Here is a 21,325-nt window from a genome sequence, read left to right on the forward strand (position 1 = left end):
AAGACCTGGGTAGGGTTTAATCATTCTTTGCATAGATCTCTGGCTTCCTTAGAGGGTCTCAGCATGATCCGCACTTACATTCTGGGTTAAAAATATTTAGACATATAAAGCTAGGTTCAAAAAAATCAATAAATAATATATTTTTTTTCCCACAGCAGCACCAAGGAGTTGTACCAAAGGTGTTCCAATAAGGTTCCTATAATAATTGATTTATAGTAGAGCACAGATTAATTGAAACAAAGTAAAATTATTTTTTTTATTTATAGATAGACATTAAACCTTATAACTTTCATTGTTAGTTGGGAATTTTAGTAATTTTACAATTCTGCTTCTCAGCATATCAGTATATTCACCAGAGCTTATCATTCCCTCAAGGATCACAAAATTTCCAGTCTTGAAAGTTTATACCAGAAGTTAAAAAAAAACAAATTCTCCAATATTTTTTGGGCTAGATGTTTTACAGTCTGATGAAACTACACAAATCATATAAGTTCACTTGGACTTCTAACAATGGATTTGCTATGAAAAATAAATTCCACTGGTAAAAACAAAACAGAACAAAAAACATTTTTTTCCAAACCCCAGTACTCATCTCTGTCTTGTTTCACTCATGACAAACAGTTTTTCTTCACAACAGTGGTTAACAGCTTTTTTGAAAAACTGGTCATCATGCTATACTTACAACTTCAAGAAGCCTATGTCATAATGTAAAAGAGTCAATAAAACATCTCTAGCTCTCAGGTCCCTCTGAAGCTCTTTGCTTCTTTTCTGAGGATTAGTTTGGCAACAATAGCTTGGTTTGGGCATTATTATTTTCTTCTTTGCCAACATTTTTCTTTGACCTTCACTGTAACTGATGATGTTTCATTTTGAACTTGAATAATCCTTGAAATGTTTGATATCTATGTGTCAATAGCATTTGTAATGTCCACAATCCTTTCAGTGTGCTCCTTCAATAAACAATATTTATTAAGTGCCTACTATGTTCCAGGTGTTGAAGATACAAGTATAAAGAAGGATGCAATCCCTACACACAAAGAGTTTACATTTTAATGAGTAAGAGAATAAATACATACGTGTGTGTGTAAATATATACATATACCCAGCATCAATAAAAAAAATGAACAAAAACAAAAAGCTTTTTAAAAGAAAAAAAACTAGTCTTCTAAATGTACTTCCACCTTCAAGGAACCTATCCCACAATGCAAAATCAATAACAATCCCTCCAGGTGTCAGGCATTTCTAAAAATCTTTGCTTGTTTTCTAAGGACTAATTAGGCAAGGTAGTTTGGGAAGAAAGAGCAACAGCTTTTAGGATGGTGAGGAAAAGCTTTTTTTTTTTTCAAAAAAAATATAAAATGATGTCTTAAAGAAGAGGGGAACTCTTTTAAAACTGTAACATTTGTACATTTCTTTGGAGTAATATTCAGTTTTACAAGATGTCAAATTAAAAACACTTCAAAAGAAAACAAAATGCATTTGTATATGGCACAAAATTAGTTGCTCAACTGACAGAGAACTAACTAAAAGTGGGGACGATAAGGATGGTATTTGGATGCCAAAAAAGGAAAAACCCTGGACTTTCCCACATGGCCAAATCTCTGACTTTTTCCTGAGGCTATATAATCCTATCAACTGGCCTTTCCTTATCTCCTAAACCCAATCTACCTAGAGATGGCCCTGGCCACTTCCCACCCTTAATATTATCTAGACTCAATTCTCACTTGGCTATGGTGTCCAAGTCCCCAGGCATTCTGTTCACCCCAGCTTACTGGCCACTCCCCATCCATATCTTTCTTAGACCCTTCCTCCAGTCACCCCAAACTACTTGGCCATTCACGGATCCCTCCCACAGTCTTTCTGTATATGAGGTCCATCTTGTCTCCATTTAAATCCTCAGATTCTTTTTTTTTTCTTATCTTTTCTTTTCTTTTTTTTTTTTGGCTGGGCAATGGGGCTAAGTGACTTGCCCAGAGTCACACAGCTAGTAAGTGTTATGTGTCTAAAGCTGAATTTGAACCAGGTACTCCTGAATCCAGGGACAGTGTTCTATCCACTGTGCCACCTAGCTACCCCAAAATCCTCAGATTCTTAAAATCTAGCCAGTGCTCAGATTTTTATAATCTAGCCAATAGCTCAGCAATATTCAGATTCCTTAAGAGTCTGGCCAATATGGCGGGTGTTCTAATAAACCTTGTCTTTGGCTGAAAGAAAGCTTGGATTGAATTCATTTGGGCAGGACCCATGTGTCATGATTTCAGACTCCCAGCACCCCTAAACCCCTAAACCTTAACAGGGAAAGTAAGTAAAACTGTCAAGGTTTCATTTGGTCAAAATCAGATGTGAACCTATTGTCAACAGAAGCATACATACATGATCACAAAATGAAACTGTATCAAAATTACTGGTGCAAAGTACTTTGCACATTTGAGCTGGAAGGGACTTTGGAGATTAAATAGTCTAACTCCTTCATTTTACAGTTGAGGAACTGAAGTCTGAAAAAATTAAGTGATTTGCTGAATTAGTTTGGACTATACTTTCTCCATCCTTGAATTTTGTTTCAGCAATATTATAATTATTTAATAACCATCTATTTTCACTGTATCACCATTTGTCTTATCTCAAATGGATAACAAAGTTCTACAGTACAGAGACTGTGTATCTTCTTTGCACCATATACCATGTTCTACTATTGTGTTTATTATAAGCCTCAATATTCTGTGATGGGATTAATTTGTTGATGATTATTTTTATTATTATTTATTTACTTTTTAAAATAAATAATATTTATTCATTATATTTTGTTATTATTTTATTAATTAGTTATTGACGTGAAGTGTATCCTTATCTGACACCTAGGAAACAAAATATCTTTGATTTCAAAATTTCTATATCGCTTTACCATATTTTAATTAGGTAAGGAGAAAATATTGAAAAGAATTGAAAGAAAAACCTGAAAGTCCATTGCCAGGTCTTATTTTTGTTCTAACTATAATCAACCAATCAATCAATATTGATTATGTACTTATTAAGTGTCAGGTACCTTGCTAAGTGCTGAGAATATAAAAAGAGGCAAAAGAGTTTTTGCCTTCAAGAATTTGCAATCTAATGGAGGAAATGATATACAAACAAATATATACAAAGCAAGCCACATACAGGATAAAGAAGAAATCATTAACAAACAGAAGGCATGAGAATGAAAAAGAGTTGGGGAAAGCTTCCTAGGGAAAATAGGATTTTAATAGTCACTCAAAAGAAACTAGGGAGGTTTAGTAACCAGAGCAGAGTAGAGAGATGTACTGGTTTTGTTGGTGGAAAAAACAACTTTAATTTCATGTAAGCAAAATTATACATTTTGCTTCTTAGGCTTCTTTTTATGTCTTGTTTGGTCATAACCTCTTCATTCATCCATAGATCTGGCAGGTAAAATTTTCCATGCTCTTCTAATTTGCTTAACACATTACTTTTTATGTCTAAAGCAGGGGGCGGAACCTGCAGCCTTGAGGCCACATGTGGCCCTCTAGATCTTCAAATGTGGCCTTTTGACTGAGTTCAAATTTCATAGAACAAATCCCTTTAATAGAAGGATTTGTTCTGTAAAACTTGGGATTTAGTCAAAAGGCTACATCCAAGGACCTAGAAAGCCACACGTGGCCTTGAGGCTGCAGGTTCCCCACCCCTGGTCTAAATTATGTACCCATTTTTACCATATTTTGGTGTATGGTGTGAGATGTTGGTTTACGCTGAGTTTCTGCCAAATTGCTTTCTGGTTTTCCCAACAATTATTGACAAATAGTGAGTTTTAACCCCAAAAGCTTGCATCTTTGGTTTATCAAATACTAGATTACTATTACATTTACTACTGTGTGTTATGTACTTAATCTATTCCACCTATTCATCACTCTTTTTCTTAGACAACATTAGTTAATTTTGGTAATCAACACTTTGTAATGTAGTTTGAAATCTGGTACAGCTAGACTGTGTTCCTTCACTTTCCCCCCATTTATTCCCTTAATATTCTTTATTCTTCCAGATTTATTTTATTATTATTTATTATTATTTTTTCTATCTCTATAAAACAAGTCCTTGGTAGTTTGATTAGTATATTAATTTATATAGAATTCACATTTTTATTTTATTGACTTGGCCTCCTATGAGCAATTAATAGTTCTGCAATTGTTTAGATCAATACTTCTTTGTATGAGAAGTGTCTTGTGATTGTAAAGAGGCCTATTCATTGAATGGACAGTTGCTTCACTCAAAGCGAGAACCTGAAAAAAACCTTAGCTTAAAAGGGACAGGGTTTTCAATTGCATCTGGAGCTATCTCAAGTCATCTGGATGAATATCTGGCCATTGGACTCAGATGGCCCTGGAGAAGAAAGTGAGGCTGGTGACCTTGCTCAGTCCTCCACTCAAAACAGAGTCAATTGCAAGTCATGTAATCATCTCCCTGATGTCATGGTCCTTTTTGAGAATGAAGGACAAACACAATCTGTGAGTATTCTGAGCTGTCTGAATGGAGACCCAGCTGGCCAGTCCCACTTGGGTAAATCAGCTCATACCCTCCTTTCCTGTCTTCTCTCCTTTTTTCTCCTTTTCTCCTTTCCTCTCCTTTTTCTCTTCTCTCCTCTCTTCTCTTCTGCTCTCCCCTCACCTCAGGGTATTCTGCCCAAAGGAAGATAAATTTTGATGACTGAAAGCTGCCTACTTAACTTGGGGTTTACTTGCTAGATTTCTGTCTCAAAAATGAAACCTTAAACCCAGTTCACCCTGGAGCTCATAGATTCCACAACAATAGGTCCCTGACCAAGCACCTCTCAATGGTTATTTTTGGGGCACTCCTGTTTCAGAGTGAATGTAAATAGTAACTGAAAACACCTTGGCTTAAAAGGGCCAGGGTCTTCCATTGCATCCTGAGTTATTTCCAGTCATCCTGATGAATATCAGGCCACTGGACCCAGATAGGTCTGGAGGAGAAAGTGAGGCTGGTGACCTTGCACAGCCCTCTCTTACTCAAAACAAAGTTAATTGTAAGTCATGTCATTATCTCCCTGATGTCAGGGTCCTCTTTGAGAATGAAGGACAAGCACAATAACAACTTTGTGGTTATGTTTGTATAGATCTTGTGTGTGTCTTTGCACATAGACACCCAAGCATTTTATACTGTTTGAAGTTATTTTAAGTTGAATTTCTCTTTCTATTTATTCTTATTGTATTTTGTTAATATGTAGACATGCTAATGATTTGTGTGGCTTTATTTTATAACCTACAACTTTCTAAAGTTGTTAATTATTTCATTATTTTTTAGTTGACTGTAGAATTCTCTAAGTATATTACTATGTTATTCACAAAAGTGATTCTTTCTTCATAACTTATTCTCATTCCTTCATTTTCTTTTTCTTCTCTTAGTGCGATAGATAGGATTTCTAGTACAATATTGAATAATTATGGTGATTATAAACCCTTGATTCATCCCTGATCTAATTAGAAGGTTTTCTTATTATACCCATTACATATAATTATTACTTTTGGTTTTAGATAGATGCTACTTATTTTAAGAAAAGCTTCATATATTCCTATGCTTCCTAGTTGTTGTTTTTTTTTTAAATAAGAATGGGTATTACATTTTGTTTAAAAGCTTTTTTCTGCATCTATTTATATAATCATATGGTTTTTTTATTGCTTTTATTGATATAGTCAATTTTACTGGTTTTCCTGATATTGAATCAGCTCTGTACTCCAGGCATAAACATTTTTTTATTTAATTTATATTTTATTTTTTCTAAATTATGCATGAGGAAAGTATTATCTCCCTCCTCCCCTGCCTACTGTGCAATTTAATATAGATTATACATGTGTAGTCATGCAAGACATTTCTGTGTTAGACATGTTATAAAAGAAAATGCAGAAAAAAATACCATCCAAGATTAATAAAGTAAAAAAAAAACATACGCTTCAATCTTTATTCAGTCTCCATCAGTTCTTTCTTTGGAGGTGGATAGCATTTTTCTTAAGTCCTTCTTCAGAAATGTCATAGATCATTGTATTGCTGAGAATTGCCAAGTCATTTACAGTTGATCATCATACAGTATTGCTGTTACTGTGTATAAGGTCTCCTGGGACTGATCATTTCATTTTGCAGTAGTTCATGTAAGTCTTCCCAAGTTTTTCTGAAAGCATCCTGCTCATCATTTCTTATTGTGCAATAGTATTCCATTACAATTATGTACCATAACTTGTTTAGCCATTCCCCAATTGATGGATTTCCCCTCAATTTCTAATTCTTTGCTACCACAAAAAAGAGCTGCTATAAATATTGTTGTACATTAAGATCTTTTTTTTCCCCTTTAATCTCTTTGGGGTGCAGATCTAGCAGTGGTATTGCTATCCAAGTATAAATCTAACCTGGTCCTAGTGTATGATATTTGTGATATATTGCTGTAATCTCCTTGATAGTATTTTATTTAAAATATTTTTCAGGGAGTGGGATGGTGGAGCCAAGATGGAGGAGAAAAGTCATAGACTCACCTGATTTCTCCCCTAAACTCCTCTGAAAATCTTTAAATAATGGCCTAAAAAATTCTGGAGCTGCAGAACCCACAAAAGGATGGAGGTAAAACAATTTCCCAACTAAAGACAACTTAGAAGGTCAACAGGAAAGGTCTGTTACACTGGAGTGACAGTAGAGCACACTTAAGTGCAGGCTGAGCAGACTGGGCAGACCCCAACAAACCAGGAGTAGGTCTTAGGAGTGACTGAATCAGCAAAAGCAGTGGCTGCTTCCAGAGCTCTCAGTGCAGAGAGGGTAAGGGGGTCAAACAACTAATGAGAAGGAGATTACATGATTCTATTTACTGGTACCAGGGCCATAAGTCTTTTGCTTTGCCCATACTCAAGTCTGGGTTGCAGTCTTGGGTGGTAGTCCCAGGTTGAGGAGGAGCTTAGCACATCAGAGCTTGTGACCCAGTGGAGTGGGGGACAGTTTTCATAATTCCAGGTCAGAAAAGAGTGCTTGTGGTAGTTCACAGACCAGGGCACAGGACAAGAGAGTAGTAAACACAACTCTCCTTAGATCATACTACCTTGGAAGAACTGAAAGCTTGCAGGTCCCTAGAAATACCTGTGAAAACAGCTGCACAAAACCCCTGCAGCTTGGGACAGTGAACCCTCCACCCTGGAAGCAGAGCCTCACATTAACAAAGAGTTAAAAATCAAGGAAAAATCTGGAAAAATAAGCAAATGACAGAAAAAAATTCTGAATATAGAAAGCTGCTATGGTGACAAAGAAGATCAAAAGACATACTCAAAGACAAAAACAGTTAAAGCCCCTATATTCAAAACCTCAAAGAAAAATATGAATTGGCCTCAGGCCATGTAAGAGCTCAAAAAGGATTTTAAAAATCAAGTAACAGAGATAGAGGAAAAATTTGGAAGAGAAATAAGAGTGAGGCAAGAAAATCATGAAAAACAAGCCAACAGCTTTGTAAGGAGGCACAAAAAATACTGAAGAAATTAATACCTTAAAAAAAAAGACTAGGACAAATAGTAAAGGAGGTCCAAAAATCCAATGAGGAGAAGAATGACTTGAAAAGTGGAATTGGTCAAATGTAAAAAGAGGCACAAAAATTCACTGAAGAAAAGAATTCCTTACAAAGTAGAATTAGCCAAATAGACAAGCAGGTACAAATTCTCTCCTTAAACATTAGAATTGAGTGAAAGGATTCTGGGAAGAGAGCTGAGTAGGTCAGAAAACTCCAATCTCTTCAGATTTTCCCCACAAACAAGACAAAACAGCTTCTCAGGGAGAACACAGAGCACTAAAAATAAATAAGAGTTGGGGCAGAACAGTGATCCTTCTGGTACAATTGCAGAAGATCCAAAGAAAAATCCCAGGACAGAAGTTTACTCCCTGTGAAAAGTAAACACCTCCAGGGTAGTTCTGCTGAAACAAGTGGTGAGCCCTGGGGCTAGCTGGGGCTGGGAGGTGGTCCCAGCCCCAGCCACAGGAACTTCCATCTCCAAAACAGTGTCTGGAGTTGGATATCTGATCCGGGGAAGATTGAGGGAACCTCTTGCTGATAAGGAATGTTAGACCCAACTGTGCTGCTGACATGCACGTGCCCTGGGTGAGAAGGAAACAAAACATGGCCGGTTAGTGCATAAGCAGTGAGGCAGGGACATTGCTGGCTGTGGGAATCTACAGGAGGACAGAATTCTTGATTTCAGTTCCAAGGTAAAGGGGAGAACTGAAGGACTGAAGGGGATCTGAGTCCACAGGCACCATCCAACAAACTTAAGGACTAGAGGTGATGACAGAAAAAATGAGCTGCTACAAATAAATGAATAAATGAATTTATACACACACCCACACACATACACCCACACCCACACATGTACATACACATATACATACACATATATATATATACACACACACATATACATACAGAATTGGGTAAATAATCATCATTATATAGTATATATAGAATTGTATAATACAATTCTATAATATAACATAACCAAAAGAATGAAAAAATACAAGACAATTTGAAATATCTCATTGGAAAAAAACAACTGACCTGGAAAATAGATTCAAGAGAGATCATTTAAAAATTATTGTACTACCTGAAAACTACAGTCAAAAAAACAGCCTAGACATATTTCAATAAATTATCTTATTCATTCATTTATTCATAAATTCATTCATTTGCTTATTTATTTATTTATTTGTTGGCAAGGAAATTGATGTTAAGTGACTTGGCCAGGATCACACAGCTAGGAAGTGTCAAGTGTCTGGTCTGAGACCAGATTTGAACTCAGATCCTCCTGATCCCAGGGTCTGTGCTTTACCCACTGCACCACCTAGCCTCCCTTCTTTCAAGAAATTATCAAAGAAAACTGCCCTGATATTCTAGAACCTGAGGGTAAAATAGAAATTGAAATAATCCACCAATCACCTCTTGAAAGAGATCTCAAAAGGAAAACTCCTAGCAATATTATAGCCAGGAGAAAATATTTCAAACTGCCAGGAAAAAAAAAACCAATTCAAGTATTTTGGGAACACAATCAGGATAACACAATATAGCTGCTTCTACATTAAGGGATTGGAGGGCTTGGAGGATGATATTCCAGGGGTCTAAGGAACTAGGATTAAAACCAAGAATCACCCACCCAGAAAAACTGAGTATAATCTTTATGGGGGGAAAATGGATATTCAATGAAATAGAGGACTTTCAAGCATTCTTGATGAAAAGACCAGAGCTGAATAGAAAATTTGACTTTCAAATACAAGACTCAAGAGAGGCATGAAAAAGTAAACAGGAAAGAGAAATCTTAAGGGGCTTATTAAAGTTGAACTGCTTATATTCCTACAGGGAATTATATTATTTGTAACTCACGAGACCTTCCTCAATGTTAGAATAGTTGGAGGGAGTATATACATATACGTATATGTATACATACAATACATACACACACACACACACACACACACACACACATATATGTATATGTAGAGAGAGAGGGCATAGGGTGAGTTGAATTAAGGGGTGAGAGAGGATTGTACTGAGAGAAAGAGAAAGTGAGAGGTAGAATGGAATAAATTATCTCACATAAAAGAGGCAAGAAAAAGTTTTTACAGTGGAGAGGAAGAAGGGGAAGGTCAGAGCAAATGAGTGAATCTTACTCTCATCAGATTTGGCTTAAGGAGAGAATAACATATACACTCAACTGGATAAGGAAATCTATCTTGCCTTATAGGAAAATGGGGGGGAGAAGGGGATAAGAGAAGGGGAATGTTAGAAGAGAGGGCAGATTGGGGGAAGGGGTAATCATAAGCAAATACTTTTGAGGAGGGACAGGGTCAAAAGAGAGAGTAGAATAAATGGAGGTCAGGATAGGATGGAGGGAAATATAGTCAGTCTTTCACAACATGACTACTATGGAAGTGTTTTGCTTGACTACACATGTATAAGCCATATTGAATTGATAGCCCTCTTAATGAGGGTGGGAGGGGAGTGAGGAAAGGAGAGAATCTGGAACTCAAATTTTTAAAAATGAATGTTAAAAATTGGTTTTACATGCAACTGGTGAATAAGATATTTAGACAATGGGTATAAAAATCTATCAGGCCCTATAGGAAAATAGAAGAGGAAGGGGATAAGAGAAGGGTGGTGATGATAGAAAGGAAGATAAATTGGGGGAAGGAGTATGCAGAATATACACCATCTTGGGGTGGGAGGAGGGGAGAAATGGGAGAAATGGAACTCAAAATCTTGTGGAGGTGAATGTTAAAAGCTAAAAATAAATAATTAATTTAAAACAGAATCTTAATGCAGCAGCACAAGAAATAATTAAAGAAAATTGTCCTGAAGCATTAGAACAAGAAGGGAAAGCAGAAATAGACAAAATACACTGATAACCACTTGAAAGATATTCTGTGAAGAAAACCTACAGGAATATAGTACTTAAATTCCAAAACCCCAGCTCAAGGATAAAATATTATGAGAAACAGGGAAAAAATAAATGTGGTGGTACCATATCACACAATTATTAGTTAAATTAGTTAATTTAAAAGTCAAATTTTCTATTCAGCTGTGGTCCTTTCATCAGGAATCATACAGTGACACTAAAAGACTGCAGGTCTTAGAGCAGTATATTTCAAAGAGCAAAAGAAATGGCATTCTAGCTGAAAATATCATTGCCAGCAAAGTTAAGCATAATCCTAATAAAAAAAATGGATATTTGATGAATTGTCAGACTTTCAGCATTTGGTTTAAAAAAAAAACTAAACAAACAAACTTGAACATAGTTGAAGATTTGACATACAAAATCCAAGTGAAATATAAGGCACATATCTAAGATTAATTACAAGGGAATCAGTAAGGACAGACTGCTTACAGTTTTTACAAGAAAATATAAAATGTATGTCTAGGGTTGTTATTAGTAATTAGGTAGTTTGTAAGAAAGATTGGGTTAGGCCTGAATATGATATGATTTTCAAAAACAAACCATTTAGGAATGGGTAAAAAGTAATTATTTTGTGGAATTTGTTTTGTACAATTGAAGTCCAAGAGGAAGAACTGACAGAATAATTAGATGGGAGAGGAGAGCTGGTAGTTCTGGAGCCCTACTTTCATTAGGAATGGATTTAAGAGGGTAGAAATGAATTAAAGTCTCCTTAATTCAGAAAGAAATCAAAGGCTTAAGGGGATAGAGAGGAGAGGATAAGAGAAGGATTTCTAGAGGGAAGGGTGAGAGTTTAAGAGAAAGGGAGTAATAGCAGTGTGTTTAGATTAACAGGAATGGAAGAATGAGGGAGCAGCTCTTGGTAGGAGGTAGATTTAAGTAATAGAAGGGCAATGTAGCTGGTCAAAGTAAAGTAGAGGAGTCAGGAGAGATAGTATATATGTACAAATATAAAATAAATGTCAGGAGTAGAATTTATTTGGGAAAAAAGCAGGTATAGCAGTTATGATCTCAGAGAAAGCTAAACCTAAAATAGATTTAATCATAAGAGAAAAATAAGGAAACTACACTATGTGTGAGCTATATTAATCAATATTGTTTTAGACTATTTAAAGTAACTAGACAGAATAAGGATGGAATATTGCTATGGTATAGGAAATGGTGAGTTAGTGAACTTAAAAAAAAATTTGGAAAGACTGGGACTTATAAAGGAAGAGATTATCCAACATCAGAGAAACAGAGGACTAGTAAGTATAGTACAGTCTTGCTTGGATACATAAAAATGTATATGTCTTTATATGATAGTGATTATTAATATCTAAATATATATATGTAAGTGCATGTATGTATGTGAATATGCATGTATATGTTTTTGAGTGCACATGTGTGTATATATGTATACATGTTGCATATGTATGCATGAAAGTTTATCTGTACTTAATCGTACCTTCTTGGGGGAGGGAGGGAGGAAAGGACAGAAAAACAATAAAGTAAAAAGACCACAGCAGAGACAAAAGAAAACTTATGAGGAAGCAAAAAAGATACTCAGCTCTGAACACAAAATGTAGTATTCATTATATATGTTCGTTTGAAATAGAAATTTATTGCTATATGTTTTGAATCCTCTCTTAAATTCTGCTGTGTACATGAGAATGGTTTTTTCCACTCCTTATTTTGTGTTTAAATTTTAATATTTAAGTTGATAATATATTTCTTTTCTTATTGTGTATTTAAGTTTTTGTATTTAAGTTTAAAATAAGGTAATAAAAGAAAAAAAAGAAAAACATTAGAATTGACCAAGTAGAAGCAAATGACTGTATGAGACATCAAGAAACAATAAAACAAAATCAAAAGAATGAAAAAACAGAAGACAATGTGAAGGGAAAACTTCCCAGATATTCTAGAATCAGATGGGAAAATACACATTCAAAGAATCTACTGATTACCTCCTGAAAGAGATCCCAAAATAAAAACTGCTAGGAATATTATGGCCAAATTCCAGACCTCCAAAGTCAGGGAGAAAATATTGCAAGCAGTCAGAAAGAAACACTTCAAGTATTATGGAGCCACAGTCAGGATAGTACAAGATGTAGCAGCTTCTACATAAAAATATTGGAGGTCTTGGAATTTGTTATTCCAGAGGGCAAAGGATCTAAGATTACAACCAAGAATCACCTACCCAGCAAAAAAAAAAATGGTATTCATTAAAATAGAGGATGTTCAAGCATTCCTGATGAAAAGATCACAGACAAACAGAAAATTTAACCTTCAAGTACAAGACTCAAGAGAAGTATAAAAAGATAAACAGGAAAGGGAAATCATAAGGAAGTTAATAAAGTTACACTTTTTATATTCCTACGTAGGAAGATGATACTTTTTTCTAATAAGAACTTTCTCATTATTACGGCAGTTAGAGGTAGTATACATATAGACAGAGGACACAGATGTGAGTTGAATGTTATGGGATGATATCTAAAAATATAATTAAGGGCTGAGAAAGAGGATTGGACTGGGAAAGAATTGTATAATACTTTTCTATATTTATATAGAATATTTAGAAAATAGTACTTTTCTAAATTGGTTAAATTGGGTAAATTATCTCCCCCCAAAGAGGCAAGAACAAGCTATTACAGGGGACAGGAGGATGGGGAAATGCTTGAACCTTATTCTCATTGGAATTGGCTCAAAAAGGAAATAACATATACATTTGCGTATACACACATATCTATATCTATATTGTCTATATCTGTATCTACCCTTACAGAAAAGTGGGAGGGGAAGGGGATAAGTGAAAGGGAGGTGGATAGAAGAGAGGGTAGATGGGGAAGAGAGTTGTTAGGAGGAAAACACTTTTATTAAAGACAGGATGAAAGGAGAGAGAGACTAGAATAAATGTGTGTGGGGGGGAATAGGATGGAGGGAAATGCAGTTAGCAATCATAATTGTGAAAACATTTTTGAAGTAAGTTTCTCTGATAAATGGTCCATCTCTCAAATATATAGTAAAATGAGTCAAATTTATAAAAAATAGGATCCATTTCCCAATTGATAAATGATCAAAAGATATGAACAATTTTCAGATGAAGTAATCAAAGCTATCTATAACATTATGAAAAAATGCTGTAAATTTCTTTTGATTGGAGAAATGCAAATTAACACAATTCTAAGGTACTAGCTCAGATTTAATAAGATTGACTAATGGGATGAAAAGTTAATGACAAATGTTGGCGGGGATGTGGGAAAATTGAGACACTTATGCATTGTTGGTGGAGTTGTAAATTGATTCAACCATTATGTAGAGCAATTTGGAACTATATCCAAAGGCTTGTAAAACCATGCACACCCTTTGACCTAGCAATATCACTGCTAGGTCTGTATCCCCAAAGAGATAAACAAAAAAAATGGAAAAGGACCTATATGTATAAAAATATTCATAACAGCTCTTTTCTGGTGTCAAAGAATTGGAAATTGTGGCAATGCCCATCAATTGGGGAAATGACTGAACAAGTTGTGGTACAGGATTGTGGTGGAATGCTATTGTGCTATAATATAAGGAATGATGATCAGGGTGCTCTCAGAATAGCATGGAAAGACTTGCATGAACTGTTGCAAAGTGAAATGAGGAGAACCAGGAGAAAATTATGCACAGTAACAGCAATATTGTAACATGATCAACTGTGAATGACTTATCTATTCTCAGCAATACACTGATCCAATACAGCTCTGAAGGACTTGTGATGAAATATGCTATCCACCCCCAGGGAAATAACCACAGCATACTTTTTTTAAAAAAAATTTATTTTTGTTTGGTTTTTTATTTTGGTCTGTTTTCTTTTACAACATGACAAATATGGAAATATTTTTTACATGGCTACATAAACTATATCAAGTTGCTTCTTTCTCAATGAGTGTAGTCAGGAGGGGGGGAGAGAATTTGTAACTTCATTTTGAATATGAATGTTGAAAATTGTTTTTATATGTAATTGGGGGAAAATAAAATACTAAATAAAAAAGATAAAAACAAAAATTTCACACCAAGATTCATTAGGGAAATTTGTCTATAGTTTCCTTTCTCTTTATTTTTCTTCAATGCGTTTTATGTATCAAAGCCATTCTCATGCCATTAAAGGAATTTTGTAGTTCCCTTTTACCAATTTAAAAAAATAATTTTAATGATAGGAGAATTATTTCATTTAATATTTGGTAGAACTCATTTATAAATCTATGTGGTCCTGGTTTTTTTTGAAGGGGGGAGTTCATTTGTAGCTTGTTCAGCTTTTTTTCCCCTAAAATAAGGGTTATTTAAATATTCTATTTCCTTTTCTGTTAATCTGGGGTATGTGTGTATGTGTGTATACACACACATATATATGTACTTACATATACACATATACATACATACATACGTACAAATATTCATCTAATTTGGACTATTTCATTAGCTTATAGTACTACAAAATAGCTCCTAATATTTGCTTAAATTCCATCTTCATTTGATTTACACTTACCCTTTTCATTTTTGATACAGGTAATTTGGTTTTTTCTCTCTTTCTCTCACTGTCCAGTGACTTGTCTATTTTATGGACTTTTCACAAAAATACCTTCTTGTTTTACTTAATAGTTCAATTTTTTTTTTACTGTCAATTTATTAATCTTACTTCTGGTTTTCAAAATTTCTAATTTGATGTTTAATCAGGGATTTTTAATTTGCTATCTTACTTTTTTTTAGTTGTATCCCCAATTTCTTTATTGGCTCTTCCTCACTTTTATTGATGTAAGCATTTAGGGATAGAAGTTTTTCCCCATAGGAGATGTTTTGGCTATAATCCACAAATTTGCTTTTTATTTCATTGTTGTCATTAACTTTAATGGAATTATTGATTGTTTCTATGTTTTGTTCTTTGACCCACTCGTGCTTTAGGCTTAGATTATTTAGTTTCTGATTATTTTTCAATCTGTGCTTCAAAAGTCTGTTATGAATATAATTTTATAGCATTATAATTTGAAAAGGATGAATTTAATGTTTCTGCTTTTATTCATTTGTTTATGAGGTTTCAATTCTCTTGTGAAGGTTACCTGTGAAGATGAGAAAAAAAGATATTTTCCTTTTTATTCTTTTCCCCCCAATCTTTTAGACATGTTTTATTTACAGTTTTGAGTTCCAAATTCTATCCCTCCTTCTCTCTCTTCCTTCTCCCTTCCCTGAGAAGGTAAGGAATCAGATATAGGTTATATATGTGCAATTATGTAGAACATTGCCATATTAGTCATTTTGTACAAGAAAACTCTAATAAAAGGAAAAAAAGTGAAAAATAGCATGCTTTAGTCTCTATTTAATCAATATCAGTTCTTTATCTGGAGGCAGATAGTATGCTTCATCACTAGTTCTTTGGATTTGTTTAGAATTGTCTTCCTGAGAATAGCTAAGTCATTCACAGCTCTTCATTGTACAATATTGCTGTTACTGTGTACAACATTCTCTGGTTCTTTTTCACTTCACTATGCATCATTTCATGTAAATTTTTCCTGGTTTTTCTGAAATCATCTTCCTTGTCATTTCTTATACCACAACAACATTTCATTACAATCATATGTCATAGCTTGTTTACCCATTTCCCAATTGATGAACATCCCTTTGATTTTCAATTCCTAGCCACCACAAAAGAGCTGCTATAAACATTTTTTTTTGTATAAATAGGTCCTTTCCCCTTTTTTGGATGTCTTTGGGATCTAGACCTAGCAGTGGTTTTGCTGGATCAAAGAGTATGCACAGTTTTATAGTCCCTTGTGCATAGTTCCAAATTGCTCACCAGAATGGTTTGATCAGTTCATAACTCCACCAAAACTGTTTTAGTGTCTCAATTTTCCCACATTCCCTTCCAGATCCAACATTTTCCTTTTTTATCTTATTAGTCACTCTGATAGGTGTGAGATGGTACCTCAGAGTTGTTTTTAATTTGCTTTTCTCTGATCAATAATGATTTAGAGCATTTTTATATGACTATAGATAGCTTTGAGTTCTTTCTCTGAAAACTGTCTGTTCATATCCTTTGACCATTTATCGACTGGAAAATTACTTGTCTTCTTATAAATTTGTTTCATTTCTCTATATATATATGAGAAATGAGATTTTTATCAGAGATAATTCTTACAAAAATTTTCCCCACTTTTCTGGGGTTTTGTGTGTGTGTGTGTGTGTGTGTGTGTGTGTGTGTGTGTGTGTGTGTGAGGCAATTGGAGTTAAATGACTTTCCCAGAGTCACACAGCTAGTAAGTGTTATGTTTCTGGGCCCAGATTTGAACTCAGATCCTCCTGACTCCAACGCTGATGCTCTATGCATTACACCACCTAGCCGGTCTGTTTTCTGATTTTCTTATAATTTTGGTTGCATTGCTTTTGTTTGTGCAAAAACTTTTTAAATTTTATATAACAAAAATTATCCATTTTACGTTTTATTGTACTCTATATCCTCTTTGGTTGTAACTTCTTCCCTTATCCCTAAATCTGACTGATAAACTATCATATGCTTTCTTTATTTGCTTGTGGTATCATCCTTTATAAGTAAAGCATGTACCCATTTTGGCTTTATCTTGGTATATGGTGTAAGATATTGGTCTATATCTAGCTGTTGTTGTTGTTGTTGTTGTTATTGTTATTTCTGGCATCCTGTTTTCCAGTTTTCCCAGCATCTTTTGTCACATAATGAATTTTTCTTACAAAAGTTTGGTTGGATCTTTGGGTTTATCATATACCAGATTGCAATGCTCATTTATTATAACATAATCTACACCTAATCTCTTCTGCTGATCCACTGCTGTGTTTCTTAGCCAGTACCAGATTCTTTCAATAATTACCACTTTTTAATGCAGTTTGAGAACTGGTATAGCTGGGCTAACTTCTTTTGTGTGTTTTTTTTCATTGATTCCCTTCATATCTTTGAGCTTTTGTTCTTCCAGATGAATTCTATTATTTTTTTCTAGTTACATTGAATAATTTTTTGATAGTTTGAGTGTTATGGCAAAAGATAAATAGACTAATTTAGGTGGAATTGTAAATTTTTTATTATATTGGTTTAGCCTACACATGAGTAGTTGATATTTTTTCCAATTGTTTAGATCTGAATTTATTTGTATGAGAAGTATTTTATAATTGTTTTTGTATAGATCCTGGGTTTGTCTCAGCAGGTAGACTCCCATGTATTTTATATTGTCTCAATTTCTGAATTTCTCTTTTTATCTCTTCCTGCTAGACTTTGTTGGTAATATATAGAAATGCTGATAATTTATGTGGGTTTATTTTATATCTTGCAAATTTGCTTAAGTTGTTAATAATTTCAAGTAGTTTTTTTAGTTGATTCTCTAGGATTCTCTAAGTATAATATGATATCATCTCCAAAGAGTGATAGTTTTGTTCCCTCATTACCTATTCTAATTCCTTTTAAGTTGTCTTTGGTGTTAGTTGGTTGAGAAGTCTGGAAACCACCACAGCTGCCTGCAGTTCGGTCCTGTAAGGTCTGCTCCAGGTTCACTGAGGCTTGCTTTGCCTGTGCACCCCTGCTGAACTTCCCTCCTCTCCCTGCCAGGTGAGATATACCTTTCTGATCAACCATCCAGGTCTTCTTGGGCTGGAAATGTGTTTCACTCTGTCTTTTTGTGTATTCTGATGCTTTAGAATTTGTTTAGAGCCATTTTTAATAGGTATTTGGGGGAGTTTGGGGGAGTGCTCAGGCAAATCACTGCTTTTACTCTTCCATCTTGGCCCTGCCCCTTTTATCATTTTCTTCTTTTGTCATGTTAGCCAATCTTACAGGTGAGATATAGTACCTCAGAGTTGTTTCAATTTGCATTTCTCTAAGCAATAGTGATTTAGAACATTTTTTCATATGACTAAACATAGTTTTAATTTTTTCCTCTGAAAACTGCCTTTTCATATCCTTTGACCATTTATCAACTGGGGAACGACTTGTATTCTTATTAATTTGACTCAATTCTCTATATATTGTAGAAATGATGCCTTTATCAGAGACACTGGGTTGTAAAAACTCCCAGTTTTCTGCTTCCCTACTAATTTTGGATGCATTGGCTTTGTTTGTGCAAAAACTTTTCAACTTAATATTATCAAAATTATCCACTTTGCATTTCATAATGTTCTCTATCTCTTGTTTGGTCATAAATCCTTCTTTTCTCCATAGATCTGAAAAGTCAACTATTCCTTACTCTCTTTGTTTGTTTATAGTATCAGTCTTTATATCTAAATCCTGTACAAATTTTGACTTTATCTTGGTATAGTGTAGAAGATGTTGGTCTATGCCTGGGTTCTGCCATAATTTTTTGCCAGTTTTCCAAGCAGTTTTTCTTAAATAATGATTAATTACCCTAGAAGCTAGAGTCTTTGGATTGATTAAATAGTAGATTAGTATAGTCATTAGCTGATGTGTTTTGCATACCTAACCTATTCCACTGATCCACCAGTGTATTTCTTAGCCAGTACCAAGTAGCTTTGATGCTTACTGCTTTACAATACATTAGTTCCCTTGATGTTCTGGACTTTTTGTTCTTCCAGGTGAATTTTGTTATTGTTTTTTCTAATTCTATAAAATAATTTTTTTGGTTGTTTGTTTGGTATGACACTAAATGAGTAAATTAATTTAGGTAGATTTGTCATTTTTGTTGTATTAGCTTGGCCTACCCACAAGGAATGATATTTTTCCAATTATTTAGATATGACTTTATTTGTGTGTGTTTTATAATTTTGTTCATATAGTTTCTGGTTTTGTTTTGGCCAGTAGACTCCCCAGTATTTTATAATGTCTACAGTAATTTTAAATGGAATTTCTCTTTCTGTCTCTTGCTGTTGGGTTTTGTTAGTAATATATAGAAAAGCTGATGATTTGTGTGGTTTTATTTTATAGCCTAAAAATTTGCTAAATTTATTATTTCAAGTAACTTTTTACTTGATTCTCTGGGATTCTCTAAGTATGCTATCATATCATCTGTAAAGAGTGACAGCTTTTTTTCCTTCTTTCTCTATTCTAATTCTTTCAATTTCATTTTCTTCTCTGATTCTTATAACTAACATTTCCAGCACAATGTTGAATAACTTTGGTGATAATGAACATCCTTTTTTCACCCCTTATCTTAATGGAAATGCTTCTAGCTTATCCCCATTGCATATAATGCTTGCTGATGGTTTTCGATAGATGCTACTTATCATTTTAAGGAAGACTCCATTCGCTCCTATGCTCTCTGTTATTTTTAATAAGAATGGGTATTGTATTTTGTCACAAGCTTTTTCTTCACTATTGAGATAATCATATGATTTCTGTTAGCTTTGTTGTTGATATGGTCAATTATGCTGATAATGTTCCTAATATTGAACTCTGCTTTCCTGGTATAAATCCTACCTGGTCATAGTGTATTATCCTCATTATAAGTTGTTGTAATCACTTTATTAATATTTTATTTAATATTTTTGCATCTATATTCATTAGGGAGATTGGTCTATAATTTTCTTTCTATGTTTTGGCTCTTCCTGGCTTAGGTAGCAGCACCATATTTGTATCATAAAAAAAAAAATTGGTAGGAATCCTTCACCTATTTTCCCAAATAGTTTATATAGTATCAAAATTAGTTGTTCTTTAAATGCTCAATAGAATTTACCTGTAAATCTGTCTGGCCCTTGAGAATTTTTTCTTAGGGAGTTCATTGATGACTTGTTCAATTTCTTTTTCTGGAAAAGGGTTGTTTAAGTATTTTATTTCCTCTTCAATTAATCTGGGCAATTTATATTTTTGTAAATACTCATCCATTTCACTAAGATTGTCAGATTTATTGGAATACAGTTAGCAAAATAGCTCCTAATTTTCATTTTGATTTCCTCTTCATTGTTGGTGAATTCACCCTTTTCATTTTTGATGCTAGTAATTTTGTTTTCTTCTTTCTTTTTTTAAATCAAATTAATCAAAGGCTTATCTATTTTATTGCTTTTTTCCCCATAAAACCAGATCTTAGTTTTATTTATTAGTTCAATAGTTTTCTTAGTTTCAATTTTATTAATCTCTCCTTTGGTTTTCAGGATTTCTAATTTGGTATTTAATTGGGGATTTTAAAATTGTTCTTTTTCTAGCTTTTTTTAGTTGCCTGCTCAATTCACTGATCTCTTCTTTCTCTATTTTATTCACGTAATCATTTAGAAATATAAAGCATCCCCAAGGACCCCTTTCACTGCATCCTATAAATTTTGGTATGTTCTCTCATTATTGTCATTCTCTTGGATGAAGTTATTGTTTCTATGATTTGTTGTTTGACCTACTCATTCTTTAGGATTAGATTATTAAGTTTCCAATTAATTTTTAGTCTATCTTCCCATGGCCTTTTATTACATGTAATTTTTATTGCATCATGATCTGAAAAGGATATATTTAGTATTTCTGGCTTTCTGCAAGGGGTTGTGAGGTTTTTATGCCCTAGTACATGGTCAATTTTTGTTTACAGGCCATGTACTGCCAGAAAAAGGTATATTGCTGTCTGTCCCCATTTAGTTTTTTCTAGAGGTCAACTATATTTAACTTTTCTAAAATTTTATTCATCTCCTTCTTTCTTGTTTATTTTGTGGTTTGATTTATCTAGTTCTGAGAGGGGGAGGTTGAGGTACCCCACTAGTATGGTTTTGTTGTCTATTTCTTCCTATATCTCCCTTAACTTCTCCTTTAAGAATTTGGATGCTATTTCACTTGGTGCATATGTGTTTAGTAATGATATTACTTCATTGTCTATGGTATCTTTTATCAGGATATAATTTCCTTCCTTATCTCTTTTAATTAGATCTATTTTTGCTTTGCTTTATCTGAGATTGGA

This window comes from Phascolarctos cinereus, unplaced genomic scaffold (genome assembly GCF_003287225.1).
Source record: "Phascolarctos cinereus isolate Bilbo 61053 unplaced genomic scaffold, phaCin_HiC Scaffold_1;HRSCAF=81, whole genome shotgun sequence".
NCBI classification, from domain to species: domain Eukaryota; kingdom Metazoa; phylum Chordata; class Mammalia; order Diprotodontia; family Phascolarctidae; genus Phascolarctos; species Phascolarctos cinereus.